The sequence below is a fragment of the Ranitomeya variabilis genome, chromosome 1 (assembly GCF_051348905.1).
Source record: "Ranitomeya variabilis isolate aRanVar5 chromosome 1, aRanVar5.hap1, whole genome shotgun sequence".
Classification (NCBI taxonomy): Eukaryota; Metazoa; Chordata; class Amphibia; order Anura; family Dendrobatidae; genus Ranitomeya; species Ranitomeya variabilis.
This window is the reverse complement of record NC_135232.1, coordinates 994,934,965-994,949,651: the sequence shown is the minus strand read 5'-3', so window position 1 is coordinate 994,949,651 and position 14,687 is coordinate 994,934,965.

Genomic DNA, 14,687 nt, shown 5'->3' with positions numbered 1-14,687 from the left:
GAATTTATTGATCCCAATGCGTGATAAAGACGTTTCGGTCCCTACATGGGGCCTTCATCAATAACGTACAGAGGGATATGTGGTAAGGAAGACGGCTATGGAAGCCAGTAGCATGGATGTAGTTATAGAACGAGGGTTTCCACTTAAGGTAGGGACAAAGCCTGTGTCCTGTGGTGCCGCGGTATCCACCGCAGCGGTGGATACTGAAACGTCTTTATCACGCATTGGGATCAATATATTCTTTTTAGTTTCTTACCGCAAAGTTGAGTGCTGGGTTTTGTTTAATTGATTACTACGGTTTGGGAACCTACCCATGCACCTTTCAGTTTCAGTGCACACGCCTTTCTGTCACTTCATTCGTTTTCAGTCTCTCCAAGAGAAGCTAAGTTTTTGCTCGTTCATTTTTTGCTCATCTGTGTTCTATATGTTTCTCAGTATACGATGAGTTCTGTCCAGTTTGCTAATATGTGATCTTTTGCTTGCTGGTAGCTCTGGGGTGCAGAGTTTCTCCCCTCACATCGTTAGTTGGTGTGGGGGGTTCTTGCATTCTCTGCGTGGATATTTTTTGGATAGGGTTTTTTACTGACTGCACAGATTCTTGCTATCCTCTTTCTATTCAGTGATTAGTGGGCCTCCTTTGCTGAACCTGTTTTCATTTCTGCGTTTGTGCCTTCTCCTTTACTCACCGTTATTATTTGTGGGGGGCTGTTCTAAACTTTGGGGTTATTTCTCTGAGGCAAGTGAGGCTTTTATTTCTCTCTAGGGGTAGCCAGTTTCTCAGGCTGTGAAGAGACGTCTAGGATTTTAGGAACGTTCCACGGCTGCCTATAGTGTGTGCGGTTAGGATCAGGGTTGCGGTCAGTCCAGTTACCACATCCCCAGAGCTCGTCCTATGTTCTCTTACTTAGCTGGTCAGATTTGTGATCCTAAGCCACTAAGGAACATAACAGATTTCCAATCCAGCACCGGATTATGTACCTGTAAACATGGAAAACCCAGCACAACAACATCATGCAAATTATGCAACACCAGAAAACGACAATCTTCCTGATGTGCTGGAGCCATGTACATAGTCAACTGTGTCCAATACTGAGGTTTATTCTTGGCCAATGGTGTAGCATCAATCCCCCTTAAGGGAATAGGGCTTTGCAAAGGCTGCAAGGAAAAACCACAGCGTCTGGCGAACTAAGTCCATTAAGTTCAGGGCAGCGCCTGAATCCACAAATGCCATAACAGAAAAGGACGATAATGAGCAAATCAGGGTAACAGACAAAAGAAATTTAGGCTGTACAGTACTAATGGTGACAGACCTAGCGACCTTCTTAGTACGCTTAGGGCAATCAGAAATAACATGAGCAGAATCACCACAGTAAAAACACAGCCTATTCTGACATCTGAATTCCTGCCGTTCTGCTCTAGTCAAAATCCTATCACATTGCATAGGCTCAGGACTCTGCTCAGAGGACACTGCCATATGGTGCACAACCTTGCTCTCGCGCAGGCGCCGATCAATCTGAATGGCCAGAGACATTGATTCGTTCAAACCAGCAGGCGTGGGGAACCCCACCATAACATCTTCAAGGGCTTCAGAAAGACCCTTTCTGAAAATTGCTGCCAGAGCATACTCCTTCCATTCAGTGAGCACAGACCACTTTCTAAATTTCTGGCAGTATACTTCTGCCGCTTCCTGACCCTGACACAGAGCCAGCAAGGTTTTTTCTGCCTGATCCACAGAATTAGGTTCGTCATACAGCAATCCGAGCGCTTGAAAAAATGCATCTACATTAAGCAATGCCGGATCCCCTGATTCAAGGGAGAATGCCCAGTCCTGAGGGTCTCCACGCAGCAGAGAAATGACAATCTTCACCTGCTGAATGGGGTCACCAGAGGAACGGGGTCTCAAAGCAAAAAACAATCTGCAGTTATTTTTAAAGTTCAAAAATTTGGATCTATCCCCAAAAAACAAATCAGGAGTAGGAATTCTAGGCTCTAAAGCCGGAGTCTGAACAACATAATCTTGGATACTCTGTACCCTTGCAGCGAGTTGATCCACACGAGAAAACAAACCCTGAACATCCATGTCAGTGCCAAAATCCTGAACCACCCAGAGATTAAGGGGAAAAAAAAGACAAAACAGGCTGCAGAAAAAAAAAAAAAAAGGCTCAGAACTTTTTTTTTCCCTCTTTTGAGATGCATTCACCACATTGTTGGCCAGCTGTACTGTTATGACCTGGTGGTTAAGGAGCAACATGGGACGAGCTCTGAGGAGGTGGTATCTTTACTGACCGCAGTTCCTGATTCTAACACCAACACTAGAAGTAGCCGTGGAATGTTCCTGTCACTCCCTAGACACCTCGTCACAGCCTGAGAACTAACTACCCCTAAAGATGGAAACAAAGCTATCTTGCCTCAGAGAAAATCCCCAAAGGAAAGATAGCCCCCCACAAATATTGACTGTGAGTGGAGAGGGAAATGACATACACAGAAATGAAAACAGATTTTAGCAAAGGAGGCCAATTCTAACTAGATAGACAGAACAGGAAAGGATACTGTGCGGTCAGTATTAAAGGCTAAAAATCCACACAGAGTTTACAAAAATAATCTCCACACTGACTCACGGTGTGGAGGGCAAATCTGCTTCCCCAGAGCTTCCAGCTAAGCTGAATATATCATACTGACAAGCTGGACAAGAAAGAACATAACATGAGCTGAGCGATTAAGTCCACAGCAAGTGGACAACCAAAAGAACAAGCAAGGACTTATCTTTTGCTGAAATGGCAGGCTATCAGAGAAATCCAAGGAGAGATCTGAATCCAACCAAGAAACATTGACAGCTGGCACTGGCTGAAGACTAGAGCCAGGCTAAATAGCAGAGCCAGGAGAGACGATCAGTGGAAGCAACTGCTAATGCTAAACCCAAGGAGCAGCAGTTCCACTTAAAACCACCGGAGGGAGCCCAAGGGCAGAATTCACAAAAGTGCCATTTACAACCACCGGAGGGAGCCCAAGAACGGAATTCACAACAGGCATGACATGCCTATATCTGTGTCTCCTCCTCCTTTTACTCCTCCACCTCTTTTCTTTTCGCATGACTATATGTAGTTGTGACTTTTCCATGTGTTTGTTGTGTCTTATGAGCAGTTGTCAGCTTTTGGACACCTTTTAAGATGTTTTCTATGTGTTTGTATGTGTTTGCCTGCCATTGGTTTCAGTGGGGTTCGACGGTTTTCGACGAACGTTCGACGAACATTCATCGAACATGTCCCAGTTCGACAAACCGAACCGAACTCGAACACTAGGGAGGTGGCTCAACACTACTTGTCAGTGAAATAGAAAGGATTCTGTCCCGTTTGAAATCAACCTTCCAGCATTGTACTAGATTGTGCAAAAACTGTGTGACAGTCTCCGGAGGCTCCATTTGCTACTCCATATCGTTTTTGATAAAACTGTTTCAGCGACAAATCAGAAGGCTAGCTTTCCATTTAAAAATCGTTAGGCCTAATATTGGGGTGCAGCCACGAGGTTCAATTAGCTACTCCAAATCTTTTGTGCTAAAACTGTTGTCTTGGCAAATCAGAAAGCCAAATTTCCACTTAAAAATTGTTTGGTATAACAGTGTTGTTCAGGCACACTAAGGCTGGCTTGACACGTCCTTTTTTTTCGGAACCGGAAAAAAACAGTATCGGAGATGTCAATGTCCGTGTGTGTAATAGTATAATACTTGCAGCACACGTGTGGCAACCATGTGCCGCATCAGTACCACACGCATGGGCGTCAGTGAAGCAGCGGTACAGTAAGCACCGAACACTGGCAGATCAGGTGAGAATGATGAGAGCCGTCTTTAGCACATGGCGCTGGGGAGCAGTGCTAACTACCACTGCTTCTCAAGTGCGGTAAGTGTCACATAGATCACATCCCAGTTTGCCATCCGTGTGCAAGGATGCTGGACATTTTGCGGCCCGAGCTGCTGGTAAAAATGGACATGTCTACGTGTGGATCACACGGACACAAGGACTGTGAAAGCACATAGACATGTGCACAACATAGGTTTCAATGTATCCACGTGTGTCAGTTAGTGTTGAGCGATACCGTCCGATACTTGAAAGTATCGGTATCGGATAGTATCGGCCGATACCCGAAAAGTATCGGATATCGTCGATACCGATACAAGTCAATGGGACTCAAGTATTGGAAGGTATCCCTTATGGTTCCCAGGGTCTGAAGGAGAGGAAACTCTCCTTCAGGCCCTGGGATCCATATGAATGTGTAAAGAAAAGAATAATAATAATAATAATAAAGAATTAAAATAAAAAATATTGATATACTCACCTGTCCGGAGGCCCCTGCACCTTACCGCTGTTAACCGGCAGCTTCCGTTATGTGGTTCCGATACCGATTCCCGATACCACAAAAGTATCGGATCTCGGTATTGGAATTCCGATACCGCAAGTATCGGCCGATACCCGATACTTGCGGTATCGGAATGCTCAACACTAGTGTCAGTGTCTCCAGTACGTGTGAAAACTGTCACCACACGTAACAGAGACACGTACATGTGAAAAGGCCTAAGAAAATAATGACTGTTCATTAGTGTTGAGCGATACCATCCGATACTTGAAAGTATAGGTATCGGATAGTATCGGCCGATACCGGCAAAGTATCGGATCTCTCCGATTCCGATACCCGATACCCATGCAAGTCAATGGGACACCAAGTATCGGACGGTATCCTGATGGTTCCCAGGGTCTGAAGCAGAGGAAACTCTCCTTCAGGCCCTGGGATCCATATTACTGTGTAAAATAAAGAATTAAAATAAAAAATATTGATATACTCACCTCTCCGGAGGCCCCTGGACATCTCCGCTGGTAACCGGCAGCCTTCTTTGCTTAAAATGAGCGCGTTTAGGGCCTTCCATGACGTCACGGCTTCTGATTGGTCGCGTGGCGGCCACATGAGCGGCACGCGACCAATCAGAATCTGTGACGTCATGGAAGGCCCTAAACGCGCTCATTTTAAGCAACGGAAGCTGCCGGTTAACACCGGTAAGGTGCAGGGGCCTCCGGACAGGTGAGTATATCAATATTTTTTATTTTAATTCTTTATTTTACACATTAATGTGGTTCCGATACCGATTCAAGATACCACAAAAGTATCGGATCTCGGTATTGGAATTCCGATACCGCAAGTATCGGCCGATACCCGATACTTGCGGTATCGGAATGCTCAACACTAGTGTCAGTGTCTCCAGTACGTGTGAAAACTGTCACCACACGTAACAGAGACACGTACATGTGAAAAGGCCTAAGAAAATAATGACTGTTCATTAGTGTTGAGCGATACCATCCGATACTTGAAAGTATCGGTATCGGATAGTATCGGCCGATGCCGGCAAAGTATCGGATCTCTCTGATTCCGATACCCGATACCCATGCAAGTCAATGGGACACCAAGTATCGGACGGTATCCTGATGGTTCCCAGGGTCTGAAGCAGAGGAAACTCTCCTTCAGGCCCTGGGATCCATATTACTGTGTAAAATAAAGAATTAAAATAAAAAATATTGATATACTCACCTCTCCGGAGGCCCCTGGACATCTCCGCTGGTAACCGGCAGCCTTCTTTGCTTAAAATGAGCGCGTTTAGGGCCTTCCATGATGTCACGGCTTCTGATTGGTCGCGTGCCGCTCATGTGACCGCCACGCGACCAATCACAAGCTGTGACGTCATTCTCAGGTCCTAAGTTCCTAGAATTCGGAATTTAGGACCTGAGAATGACGTCACGGCTTGTGATTGGTCGCGTGGCGGTCACATGAGCGGCACGCGACCAATCAGAAGCCGTGACGTCATGGAAAGCCCTAAATGTGCTCATTTTAAGCAAAGAAGGCTGCCGGTTACCAGCGGTGATGTCCAGGGGCCTCCGGAGAGGTGTGTATATCAATATTTTTTATTTTAATTCTTTATTTTACACAGTAATATGGATCCGATACCGATTCCCGATACCACAAAAGTATTGGATCTCGGTATCGGAATTCCGATACTTGCGGTATCGGAATGCTCAACACTACTGTTCATTTTGTGATAGAAATATATATATCATGTAGATCTCACTTGCATATATACTCCTTTATAATCATATATACTCATATACTCACAGCTAATATATACATTATAATCAATGGTTTAAAATGTCTGACATGAACTGATATAAGCCAGACAGATTGTATGGGGTTTTTCTCAAAAGCGGAACAGTGTCAGATGTATTAACTGCTGATCAGATGTCTCCAATTTGTCCTAGATGCAGAGCTCAAGTTTAGTTGCTTAATCAGCAGTCATATGTGCATTAATCATAATATTCCATATATGTTTAGATTACCATATTGTCTAGCTCCTCTGTCATTGGTTATTAACTAACCACCCCTAACAACCCCTAACCACTCCTTTCTATATGCCATCATAAAAACTATGTATGTACAATTTAGTATCAGTATTGATGGAATGTTGTTCTGACACAATGGTGTTGCAGTCTCATTCCTTTGAGTGCTCAAAATACTCAGTCTAATTGGGAGCGGCCGCAGCACACACAAGGATAAATTTATCCAACCCAAAATTTCCATATCAATTTAGTGATAGGTGACTGACAGCTGTGGGCCTAAAGTTGTGAAACAGCTGGTTACAAGAGGGGAAGGCAACATTGTGGTGGAAGGGGGAATAGGCTTGGTGTTCGAGGTGTACGTGGGTTAGGTGTTAATGTAAGCTCAACTGAACAAACACCGTCTTATCCTATCCAATGACCACTGACATCTGTTATTGGCTGGACTACTCGACTGCCTTTCTTTGGCAGCTGCACAGCGGTACGCCTTGTATATGAGACTCAGAAAAAGCATGTGCTACAGTGGATGGCAAGCGCTGCATCAAGTGGCCTCTCCTCCTTTTCTTCCACCTTAACATCACACACAGTAAAATCCTCAGACGTGCCACCCCAATCACCCTTATTTTCCCTGGCATCAAAAATTTCCAAATGCCCACTGTGGGGAACCACAGATGGGCCATTCTGCAGAGCTGTTCATACATTGTATTCCATAGGCATCAGAGGTCTGCTCCAAAGAATCACAGAATATAAAGGAGGAAAGCATCTGCACTGATGCACAAACTGTTTTCATGTTGGATCCGGGGCCAGACGACGTAGGGTCCAAGCATAATCCAGACCCTTGTCACCAGATGTTAACTACCAAGGGTGTAGGTGATCCTGATTAGACTCAGATACCAGAGCCGCACACAGACTGTACTGTGGTGTCAGGGCAGGAAGAAGAGGGTGAGTCGCAGGGTGAGGAGAGTGAGAACAGAGAGGATGATGATGATGAGGTTGTAGATGCCACTTGGTGTTAAACCGGAGGTATGCAGCTGAGTAACTCAGCAGAGAAGGAGGAAGAAGATGAAGAGGTTACTTTGTGGCTGGCCACACAGACATGAAGTGTTGCAACCATGACAAGCACTGCATTTTCAGCCCCAACTCTGGCTGTGACCAGCACTGGCCTAGCCTGGGCCTTTTTTGAGACCACAAAGGATGACCCAAAACACGTTATCTGTCAATGTTGCCAGAAAAACTCGAATAATTCAAGAAATGTCCATGAATAACAAAGCTGGCACTTCAAATGAATGTACAATAACAACAAAAAATAGTAAGTCTGAGGAAGGGATCCAAACTTAATTAAAACCAGAAAGCATTTATTATCAACAATATTATACAATATAAAAAAATTGTAAAAAAAAAGGCTAAAGACAAATAAACACACGGTGTACCATGTAGAGGGAATTCCAGTGCTATCCAGAGAAAAATAGAGTAACAAAGAATATCAAAGATATGCTACCTAAATCCCAGTCCTGTGTCTAAAAACACTTACTCGCAAATACAAATAATACAGGTGCATCTCACAAAATTAGAATATCAAAATGTTAATTTATTCCAGTTCTTCAATGCAAAAATTAAAACTCATATATTAGATAGAGTCATTGCAAACAGAGTGATGTATATCAAGTGTTCATTTCTGTTAATGTTGATTATTATTTCTTGCAGCCAATGAAAACTGAAACGTCACTATCTCTGTAAATTAGAATACTTTATAACACCAGCCTGAAAAAATGATTTTAAAATCCAAAATGTTGGCCTACTGAACTGTATATTTAGTAAATGCACTGAATACTTGGTCGGGGATCCTTTGGCATCAATTACTGCACCAATGCGGTGTGGCATGGAGGCGATCAGTGTTGCACTTCTGAAGTGTTATGGAAGCCCAGATTGCTTTGATAGCAGCATTCAGCTTGTCCGCATTGTGCGGTCTGGTGTCTCATCTTTCTCTTTACAATACCCCATAGATTCCCTATGGGTTTAAGATCAGGCGAGTTTGCTGGCCAATGTCTCTCTTTGGGTATATACATTATATGGTGGCTGTCCATAGTAGGGCTCACTTGGGGCCTGTCCTTGTTAGGACAGGAGTTCTGCAGGGGCACAACAGGGAAGATAGTGGTAGCAAACCTACCCCCACCCCTTGCCCATACTTCTGGCCCACCACTCTCCAGCTTTGGAGACCGAGAAGCAAACTGCTATATTGATACGTCCATTCATATTGGTGAGACCGATCCAATTTTTATCTTTGAGCACTGGTTCACTTGAGCACTTTGGTTTATATTTGTGTTTTGTTGGTATCCAAGATTTTAAATTTAGTAATATTAAAGAAGTTGTCCACTACTGTAACCTTTTTTTTTTTTTTTCATAAATCTTGCTATTATGTGCCACTGAAAACATCTACTGTGTTTATTTTAGCAATATTACCTTTTATCATGCTGTAGCAGCACATCTTTAGTGCTGGATTCAGCTCTCATGGGGTTAATCGACAACTTCCTTTCTCCTGAGTTATTGTGCTCTAATACTACAAGTTCCATGATGCACTTCACTGTCCTCTAAGCCCAAACTTAGTACACCCACTCCAAAACACACCCAAACCCCTCCCTCCTCTATCTTCAAACAGATTTGTGATGTCATTTCTGTCCAACCTCCTCTTTTACATTTGTCCAAGCCACACTCCATTACACACAGATAGAGGGATAGATAGACAGATAGATACAGATATATCTATGTCTATTTCCATAGATATGTCCATATCCATGTTTCTAAATCCCTTCACCCCTGGAACTTTTTTGTTTTCGTTTATCGCTCCCCTTCTATCCAGAGCCATAATTTTTCCGTCAGTGTGGCCATGTGGGGGCTTATCTTTTGCGGGACAAGTTCTACTTTTGAATGACATCATTGGTTTTACCATGTCGTGTAACTGAAAATGTGAAAAAAATTCAAAGTGCACTGAAATGGCAAAAAAAGTGCAATCCCACACTTGTTTTTTGCTTGGCTTTTTTGCTAGGTTCACTAAATGCTAAGGCTGTGTGCACACATTGCGGATCTGATTGCAGATCCGCAGCGTTTTTTGCCGCACGGAATTGCATCAAATCCGCAATGTAGTGCACAACCAATGTAAGTCTATGGGAGCCGCAGTGTAATACTATTGTAGGAACTCTAGGATTCTGATAGCATGGGGCAATGAACAGACAGAGACGGGTTTCTTTAGTGCAAATAGTGTATTTGTAACACAGCAAAAACACACAAACAATATACTGATAACCCGCAATGAAACAAGACCCTTAACCATATACAGCAAAACAGAAGAGTACTTAGGCCAAAGTCCTTGGCAAGGTGAGTGAGACGGGTGACGTGCAGATCCAAACACAGCTGGTGCAGAAAGAGTCAAATCCGGGTATGAAGTAAACACAGGGGAGTCCAGAAACAAGTCCTCAGGTTAATCCCAGGTGTGGGATGAACACTAGTAAGTCCAGAAACAAGTTCTCAAGTTTATCTCAGTTGTGGCATAAACACGGGTAAGTCCAGAAACAAGTTCACATAAAGAATTATACTGGTGTAATTTCCAGTAGCTCCCACCGGGGGGAGTAAATAAGGATTAAGTAGCAAACACAGTCTAAGTCCAGCAGCAAGCTCCAAACACAGTTCCAAAACAGAGTTCTTACCCGGAGGAGTGAACCAAGGGTTAAGTTCCCAAGCCAACAGACTGAGAGTGTAACCTACATAGGCAGAGAATGTCCAGAGCCACGGGTAAAAGTACAGCAAACAAGCAGCTGAGCTGATGGAGAAACAAAGCAGAATACTCCAGCAGTGAGGCTGACACCTGACCCGGGTTTTAAACAAATGAACAGGAAGTAGGGCAGACAAAAACAGCAAACTCCATCTTAACAAGGGGCAAAATCATTCACAAGGTAACTTGGAAAACCCGGAATACTGACACGCAGACTTGTTGTGCACATGCTGCGGAAAAAGCCGCACCGAAACGCAGCTTTTTTTTCTCACAGCATGTCACTTCTTTTGTGCGGAACTGCAGCGTTTCTGCACCTTTAGACTTTCATTGACTTGGGCACATCCGCAGCAAAACCGCAGATGTAAAAAAGATCTGCAGTTTTGCTGTGGATGTGGGTCCGAGAAACGCTGCAGCTCGGGAGGATGGAAGTGTGTGGGCGGTGACGGTGTGCATCTATGTGTGGGCGGGCGGGGTCTGCGGGCTGTTCGGATGTGTGCGGCGCTGTGCGGGACTGTTCAGGTGTGTGTGGGGTCTGTGGGCTGTTCGGATGTGTGCGGGGCTGTGCGGGAAGTCTTTTGGGGTGTGTGTTCAGGCATCATCCGATGGGACTACAAGTACGCAGCATCCAATCTGCAGCTCATTCGGATGTAATCCGGACAGTGGACACACACCCTACGCTATCCATACATCTATCAATAGATATATCTATCCAGACACATCTACAGATAGATATATGAATAGATAGATGTATGCATCTATAGATCTATCTATATGTAGATCTGTCTATCCATTTCATCTATCATCTATCTGTCTATCTGTGTGTTTAATGGAGTGTGGGTTGGACAAATGTAAAAGAGGAGGTTGGACAATAATGACATCACAAATCTTTTTTTTTTTGTTCAATAATACATCTTTATTTACCTTTCAAAAATACACCAAAACGCCTAAAACCGCGCAAAAACCGCAACAAAAGCGAATTAAAAAACGCATCAAAACCGCACCATAATTGCATCAACACTGCACCAAAAACTGCATCAAAACTGCGCAAAAACCACACCAAAAACTGCATCAAAACCGCACCAAGAACTCCATCAAAACCGCACCAAAACCACACCAAGAACTGCATCAAAACCGCACCAAGAACTGCATCAAAACCGCACCAAAAACTGCATCAAAACCGCACCAAAACTGCAAACTGCACCAAAACTGCAAAACTGCACCAGGTTTTGATGCAGTTTTTGGTGCAGTTTTGATGCAGTTTTGGTGCAGTTTTGATGCTTTTTTTGGTGCGGTTTATGTGCGGTTTTAATGCCGTTTTTGGAAATAAGTAAATAAATGGAAAATGTGCATGATTTGAATGGAAACATGCATGAAAAAACGGATTCCAAGGCCGGATTCATCATTTCACAGCTCAGTTTCATACTTTTTTTGCCAGATCCATCGCTGTGCGTTTTTTCGCCAGACAGAAAAAACGTTCCTCTGTATGTGGTTTCCATCCGGCGGAAACAGCTTTTTTGACGCATCCGGTAAAAAACGGATGAAACGTGTGGCCATCAGGCGCAATCCGGTGCTAATACAACTCTATGAGAAAAAACGTATCCGGCGGAAAAAAAGGATCCGTTTTTTTCAAAACTCGCCGGATTGTGCCTCACGGCAAAAACCTGATGTGTGAAAGCAGCCAAATATATGGATAGATACATCTATGTTTCTATAGATGTATCTATCTATAAATATATCTATAGATAGATATATCCATAGATATATAATAGAAAGGCCGATGTTTCTAAGGCCTCTTTCACACTAGCGCCGTGCACTGCACGTCGCAATGCGTCGTTGTGGAGAAAAATACGTCCTGCAAAGTTGTCTGCAGGATGCGTTTTTTCTCCATAGACTTTTATTAGCTACGCAGCGCGACGGCCCCTTACCGATGCTAGTGTGAAAGCAGCCTAAGGCTACTTTCACACTTGCGTTTTTAGCAATCCGTCTTTTTGGGAAAAAAACGGATCCTGCAAATGTGCTCGCAGGATGCGTTTTTTACCCATAGACTTGTATTAGTGAGGGATCGCGACGGATGGCCACACGTTGCGTCCGTCGTGCAATGGATGCGTCGTGTTTTGGCGGACCGTTGGCACGTCCCTCGCGTCTGCCATTTTCTACCGCGCATGCACGGCCAAAACTCCGCCCCCTCCTCCCTGGACTTCAGAATGGGCAGCGGATGCGTTGAAAAACTGCATCCGCTGCCCACGACGTGCACAAATTTCACAACGTGCGTCAGTATGTAGGCCCGACGCATAGCGATGGACCCGTACCGACGCAAGTGTGAAACAGGCTTTAATGAGCGTTTTATTTAATAAAAAACGGAAAAAAACGGCCTGGGCTCCCGCGCAATTTTCTGCGCCAGAGGGGGAAAGCTGACGGCCGGGGGCCAATATTTGTAGCCTGCTATGAATATCAGCCCGCAGCTGTCTGCGTAGCCTTTATTGGCTATTAAAATAGGGGGACCCCCCAAAAAAATAACGTGGGGTCCCCCTATATTTTATAGCCAGAAAGGCTACGCAGACAGCTGCGGGCTGATATTCATAGCCTAGAGAGGGTCCATGGATATTGGTCCCCCCCAGCTACAAATACCAGTCCGCAGCCGCCCCAGAAATGGCGCATCTGTAAGATGCACCAATTCTGGCACTTAGCCCCTCTCTTCCCACTCCCGTATAGCGGTGGGATATGGGGTAAAAAGGGGTTAATGTCACCTTGCTATTGTAAGGTGACATTAAGCCGGGTTAATAATGGAGAGGCATCAATAAGACGCCTATCCGTTATTAATCCAATACTAATAAAGGGTTAATAAAACATGCAAACATTAGGAAAAAGTATTATAATATTCTTCATTTCACCATACTTACCATACTTCAGCGCCTGCAAAAAACGTAAAATAATAAACCGTATACTACCTGTCCGCAGTAGTCCAATTAATAACGAGTGTCCCACGACGACCTCCCCTATAGAACAGTGACATCGGGTGATGTCACTGCTCTATAGGACCCTCAGTGATACACTGACAGGAGACAATGGCTCCTGCAGTGCATCACTGAGGTTACTATAGTTCACTGGTCTCACTTTATGCCAAAGAGCTGCGTGGGAACTTTCTCATACAGCATGCCATAAAGTGAGACTAGGGACTATTTTCACACAGGGGCGTAGGAATACATTGTGGGGAATACATTGTGGAAGGATACCTTCCTCCCCTCATTGTGTTCCTGGTGCCCTTGGAGACTGGTTGCATCAGCTGATGCTCCTGCTCTCCACGGGAGATCGTCGAGGGACACTCGTTTTAATTGGATTTCTGCGGATCAGGGAGTATATTGTTTGTTTATTATTTTAATATTTTTTACAGATGACAATGGCTTCGGGGATCAAAGTGACAAGTGATGGTGAGTATGTACTTTATGTTATGTGTACTGTATGTCTGTATGTATGTTGTATGTATGTATGTACTGTATGTGGCATGTCGCATGATGTCACATGTTGCATGTTGTCACATGCTGCATGTTGTCGCATGGCGCATGTTGTCGCACGCTGCATGTCGCCGCATGGCGCATGTTGTCGCATGGCGCATGTCGTCGCATGTCATCACATGCTGCATGCCGTCGCATGCTGCATGCCGTCGCATGCCGCATGTCGTCGCATGCCGCATGTCGTTGAATGCTGCATGTCGTCGCATGTCATCGCATGCGGCATGTCGTCGCATGGCGCATGTCGTCGCATGCTGCATGTCGTCGCATGGCACATGTCGTCGCATGCTGCATGTCGTCGCATGGCACATGTCGTCGCATGCTGCATGTCGTCGTATGTCATCGCATGCTGCATGTCGTCAATTGGCGCATGTTGTCGCATGGCGCATGTTGTCGCATGCTGCATGTCGTAGCATGCTGCATGTCATCGCATGGCGCATGTCGTCGCATGCTGCATGTCGTCGCATGGCGCATGTGGTCGCATGCTGCATGTCGTTGCATGCTGCATGTCGTCGCATGCTGCATGTCGGCGCATGGCGCATGTCGTAGCATGCTGCATGTCGTCGCATGTCATCGCATGCTGCATGTTGTCACATGCTGCATGTCGCAGCATGCTGCATGTTGTCGCATGCTGCATGTCGTCGCATGCTGCATGTCGTCGCATGGCGCATGTTGTCGCATGCTGCATGTCGTCGCATGGAGCATGTCGTCGCATGCTGCATATTGTTGCATGCTGCATGTCGTTGCATGGCGCATGTCATCGCATGGTGCATGTTGTCTTATGGCGCATGTTGTCGCATGCTGCATGTCGTCGCATGGGGCATGTTGTAGCATGCTGCATGTCGTTGCATGGCGCATGGCATCGCATGGCACATGTTGTCGCATGGCGCATGTCGTCGCATGGCGCATTTTCTGTATGTGTGTATGTACTGTATATGTGTTTTTTTTTTTTTTTTTACATTCAACACATTAGCCGGATGATGGGACTACTACTGTCCCATCATTGGCTAATGTGTCACTCACTGTCACTGTAGCAGGTAGAGC